Genomic DNA, 6,000 nt, shown 5'->3' with positions numbered 1-6,000 from the left:
ACACCTGCTCGTCCGAGCGCACAACACACACTAAGCGGCCCGCGCTTAGTGTGCGTACGACAGTATGCGTGACACACTGTCGTCCCCTGGACATTGACCAGTGGTAGCACAACTACCACGGCAAGTCCAGGGGTCGGCACGGCTGCCCACAACATATGAAAAAGGATTTGAACCGGCAAATAAAAAATATTGTAACATAGGGTAACTGTACCAGTTTTCGGCAGGCTAGTGCAGCAGTTTCACAAAAATTCTTCAAACATCAATATTTTTCATTATTTTTCTTGAAAGTGTTGTTATTCTGGTTGATAAACTATCATAGTATGTTACAATATTTTTTATTTGCCGGTTCAAATCCTTTTTTCATAAATATTCGCGAAAATGCAAACATTGATTTTGCTCCTATTTTCGGCAGTTTGTTCCTATTTTCGGCAGCGCGAATACGGGTCAGAAAATGTTTGTACCAATGTGAATATGTACAAAAAAATGTTTAAAGCAATTTAACACTCTTACTTTCCTAAGATTGGTGTTAAAAAGCATTTTAATTAATAATTTTATGTTGCTTATTTTGGCCCGATTTGACAGCCATTTTGATGCGACGTTTAAACAGAGCAGCCATTGACAGTTTGATGGTTATAGCGTACGGTGCGAACTGGCTTACAAATATTTATTTTTCTCTTAAGTTAGTGCATTGTTTAACGTAAAATTGGTGATATTTGGTACAAGAAAGGTCATATTATGTGTCGACATACGCATTGTAGTGTTCTGATCAATTTTAAAAGGAATATTCAGCCAAATTCAAAGTGTGTTATTGTTCCGAGTTTCGGCAGGAGCCCCAAGGTGGATTAAAAATATCAGGTGGTGGATTAGGGCCTTTGGGGGGTCGCCATAGTTGAGGGACTTTACGTCATTTTAGAACCGTTGACCATTGGTTTCCGCACACAAAGCTTAGTAAATATAACAGATTTATTTGTTATTATGTGCATTTTAGTGTGTCTATTGATTTTATCGAAATAACGTAATATATTAACAAAAGATTTGATGATTTGTTTATGCACGAAATTTAAAATCATGCTAGCATGAGTTCTAATCTCAAGTAAATTGTCCATGCGGCTCGTAGATAATGAGGAATTCATGTAAAAATTGAAAAAAAATAATGATTTCTTAATTTTTATCATCAAAAATGTCGAAAACACAAAGAATTCTAGAATAAATTCACAGAATAACACAAAATAACACACTTTAATGTATGTTTCAATGTTAAATAAGAACTCACAAAGTCCAAAATATATTTTTAAAGAATATTTATTCGAAAAAATGGGGTAGATAAATTATATGAACAAATTTAATTAATGTAAACAAAGTTTGAATCCTGGGGACCTTACGTCAAGTGACGAATTGTCAAAATGCACTAGAGTCCACCACCTGATATTTTTAAATCCACCTTGAGGAGCCCACAACATTGAGCTGTCAAAAATGAACATTTACTGTGTACCTATTTTCGGCAGCATTTAAAGTGAAAAATAACCTGTTTATCGTGATTTTAAAATTCCGAACAAGTTAGAATAAATTAAATAAGCATAACATCTTTAATATATACCACTTTTTCATTGTTTTACTGTTCTGATTCTCTTAATCACAAAACCTGCCGAACGATTGGCTGACAGCAAAGCTGCCGAAAAAAAAACACAATTTATTTGATATTTTGGAAAATACGTAATGAAATGGTGTGAAACTTCGTATGTGAATATCAAATAAGTACACCTTCACTACAAAATTGTATTTTGTGAAATTTTTTACCGCATTTGTGCAGAATTTCACGTTTTTAGCTACTATGCCGAAAATAGGTACACTGCCGAAAACTGGTACAGTTACCCTACTATGATAGTTTATCAACCAGAATAACAACACTTTCAAGAAAAATAATGAAAAATATTGATGTTTGAAGAATTTTTGTGAAACTGCTGCACTAGCCTGCCGAAAACTGGTACAGTTACCCTATGTTACAATATTTTTTATTTGCCGGTTCAAATCCTTTTTCATATGTTGTGGGCAGCCGTGCCGACCCCTGGACTTGCCGTGGTAGTTGTGCTACCACTGGTCAATGTCCAGGGGACGACAGTGTGTCACGCATACTGTCGTACGCACACTAAGCGCGGGCCGCTTAGTGTGTGTTGTGCGCTCGGACGAGCAGGTGTTGCGAGCAGCCGGTCGAGCAGGGCTCCCGGCAAGGCACGGTACGGCTGGCGCGCGGCCAAGTATTTTAGTGTGTATTGTGCTTGTGAGTTTATATTTATTATGTGTACTGTTATATCAGTGTTTGAATAAAGTACCTGATGCAAGCCAAAGACACAACATCATAAATATTCGTGAAAATGCAAACATTGATTTTGCTCCTATTTTCGGCAGTTTGTTCCTATTTTCGGCAGGCTGTGTTCCTATTTTCGGCAGCGCGAATACGGGTCAGAAAATGTTTGTATCAATGTGAATATGTACAAAAAAATGTTTAAAGCAATTGGTTGCAAAATTGGTGATATTTGGTACAAGAAAGGTCATATTATGTGTCGACATACGCATTGTAGTGTTCTGATCAATTTTAAAAGGAATATTCAGCCAAATTCAAAGTGTGTTATTGTTCCGAGTTTCGGCAGGAGCCCCAAGGTGGATTAAAAATATCAGGTGGTGGATTAGGGCCTTTGGGGGGTCGCCATAGTTGAGGGACTTTACGTCATTTTAGAACCGTTGACCATTGGTTTCCGCACACAAAGCTTAGTAAATATAACAGATTTATTTGTTATTATGTGCATTTTAGTGTGTCTATTGATTTTATCGAAATAACGTAATATATTAACAAAAGATTTGATGATTTGTTTATGCACGAAATTTAAAATCATGCTAGCATGAGTTCTAATCTCAAGTAAATTGTCCATGCGGCTCGTAGATAATGAGGAATTCATGTAAAAATTGAAAAAAAATAATGATTTCTTAATTTTTATCATCAAAAATGTCGAAAACACAAAGAATTCTAGAATAAATTCACAGAATAACACAAAATAACACACTTTAATGTATGTTTCAATGTTAAATAAGAACTCACAAAGTCCAAAATATATTTTTAAAGAATATTTATTCGAAAAAATGGGGTAGATAAATTATATGAACAAATTTAATTAATGTAAACAAAGTTTGAATCCTGGGGACCTTACGTCAAGTGACGAATTGTCAAAATGCACTAGAGTCCACCACCTGATATTTTTAAATCCACCTTGAGGAGCCCACAACATTGAGCTGTCAAAAATGAACATTTACTGTGTAGCTATTTTCGGCAGCATTTAAAGTGAAAAACAACCTGTTTATCGTGATTTTAAAATTCCGAACAGGTTAGAATAAATTAAATAAGCATAAAATCTTTAATATACACCACTTTTTCATTGTTTTACTGTTCTGATTCTCTTAATCACAAAACCTGCCGAACGATTGGCTGACAGCAAAGCTGCCGAAAAAAAAACACAATTTATTTGATATTTTGGAAAATACGTAATGAAATGGTGTGAAACTTCGTATGTGAATATCAAATAAGTACACCTTCACTACAAAATTGTATTTTGTGAAATTTTTTACCGCATTTGTGCAGAATTTCACGTTTTTAGCTACTATGCCGAAAATAGGTACACTGCCGAAAACTGGTACAGTTACCCTACTATGATAGTTTATCAACCAGAATAACAACACTTTCAAGAAAAATAATGAAAAATATTGATGTGTGAGCAATTTTTGTGAAACTGCTGCACTAGCCTGCCGAAAACTGGTACAGTTACCCTACAACAAAGTTCTTGCTGTTGCTTTTACGACAAAATATAAGTATTTTATTTCAAAAAATAATCAAATTTTATCATTTTAAACAAAAATATGTGTACTGCCATATCCATACAAATGGCGATAAGCTGGAGATACTGGTTGCGGTATGTGAGAGTAGCAGTGTGCGTGTGCGGGCAGTATGAGGTTGGACGGAATAAAGAGCAGACGTGTGTTACTGTAGCTCCGGTGTTTTCTATGGAATATCACATTGGCGATCCTGCCAGGAGGGATAAAAGCGCTCCTAGGTTGAAGAAAATAAGGAGTGTTAAAAAAAACAACAAAAACATTAAAATAAAGACAACACAGTGTGGAAAACAAATATGCGCCGCGTTCAAAAAAAAAAAGATAGAAACAGGCAATATAAAGGATAAGCCGAGTGGTAGCCAAGTTTAGCTCATGGCCCCTCAAATAAAATGTAAACTCATGGCCCCTCGAAGAAAGTGTAAGCCAGAGTGGTAGCCGAGTTTAGCTCATGGCCCTTCAAAGAAAATGTATATGCGGGTGGTAGCCGAGTTCAACTCGGCTGAAAAAAAAAAACATAAAGCGTTATATCGTTTTTGTTTCGTGAACCCGGCTGATCGGTCCGGTACAGCTGCCCGATATTCAACAATAACAATTCTATGGAACTAGTGATGGGAAAAATGAAGTTTTTGTCGGAAACGATTCCGGCTAGCTCCGCAGTTTTCTGGAATCGATTCCGGATAGTAGGCCCGGAATCAGTTTCCGGAATCGATTCCGGAATCGGCTCCAGAATCGGAATCGACTTCGGAATCGGCTCCAGAGATGATTTCGGAATAGGAATCGGCTCCGGAATCGACTCCGGAATCGGCTCCAGAATCGGAATCGATTCCAGCATCGGAATCGGCTCCGGAATTGATTCCGAACACGGAATCGGAATCAGGTAGGTCCGATTCCGAGCTCCCACCACTATATGGAACACAATGGATGATCGGTCACTGATTTGCTTAGATGGATTCAACCGAACCCGGCTGTTGTCCAGCGTGATGGCGTGCCGTCCGAGATTTGGCAAAAACAATTCCATGAATTTCAATGGATAGCCACTGGTAAACAAGTGTGATCGTATTAGTGACGATCGCACACATAGCACTGCAACGGGTGGGCTGGTGGCAACCTGAGCTATCAGGTTCAGTCGCTTTTGGTGTAACAAGCGGACAGCATCAACACAGAACAAGCGCGGAAGTGGTTTAGAAAAATGGAAAGTTGGACAGTTGAGAACAATTTGGAGTATGCCGTGGAAGTGCGTAGTGAGAGCAAGGAAAAAGATTACGAGGCGTGGGGCTACCCTACCAGCATTAAACGGCTTTGAAGGCATTCAGAAGGCATTTAAGGCCTTAGTCGCCTTAGAAGGCAAATAAAGATTTCAACCGAAACTTTCACGGCTGTAACGGGTTCTCTTTGAAATTTTTCAACATTTTGATTCAACGAGAACAGATAGCTTGCCGCCATCTTAGCTTGTTTATATACTGGTTTTGCACCCTTACTATTGTAACTGCCAAATAGAGCAGTGACAATGCTTTTGGTTCCGAACCGAGAAAGCGTGTGTTCAAATCTTTATTTTTATAATCTTTTTTCTGTGTTTTTAATTTTTTTTTTTGCTATAATTAATATAAATAAAAATTATGTTGAGCAAAATTATAATAGTACCTTTAAAAAACATAATATTTACACTATGTTCACCCTTCATTATCAGGATCGAAGAAATATGTATCTCATTTCTCCTTTTATTAGAGTTATCGAAATGAGTTTGATATAATAACACCTTTCTACGGGTTGGTCTTTAACAATGGAATAATGCAGACCATCTTTAATAAAGTGAAATAGCTCAGAGCCTAACGCAAGAGAACATAACACGTAAATCGTGCTATCGAATCTCACGCTCATATCTGGGAACACTACAACAGTGCAGTGCTAAAGGCGCTTCTAAGGTTTTCTTTTGACAGTTGCAATTTCAAATTTCAAATGAAAAGCGAAATTTTTCATTGTCATATTTCAAAGGCATTTAATTACTGCTAAAAGCACTACTGATCGCCTTAAATTCGCCGGCAATTACAAGGCGATTAGAAGGCATTTAACGGAAATTTGCGGGTAGGGTAGGCCTCTTAGCATTAAACCTGGGGATACAGT

The sequence above is a fragment of the Anopheles arabiensis genome, chromosome 2 (assembly GCF_016920715.1).
Source record: "Anopheles arabiensis isolate DONGOLA chromosome 2, AaraD3, whole genome shotgun sequence".
NCBI classification, from domain to species: domain Eukaryota; kingdom Metazoa; phylum Arthropoda; class Insecta; order Diptera; family Culicidae; genus Anopheles; species Anopheles arabiensis.
The sequence above is the reverse complement of the archived record's forward strand: the minus strand, read 5'-3'. Positions refer to the sequence as shown.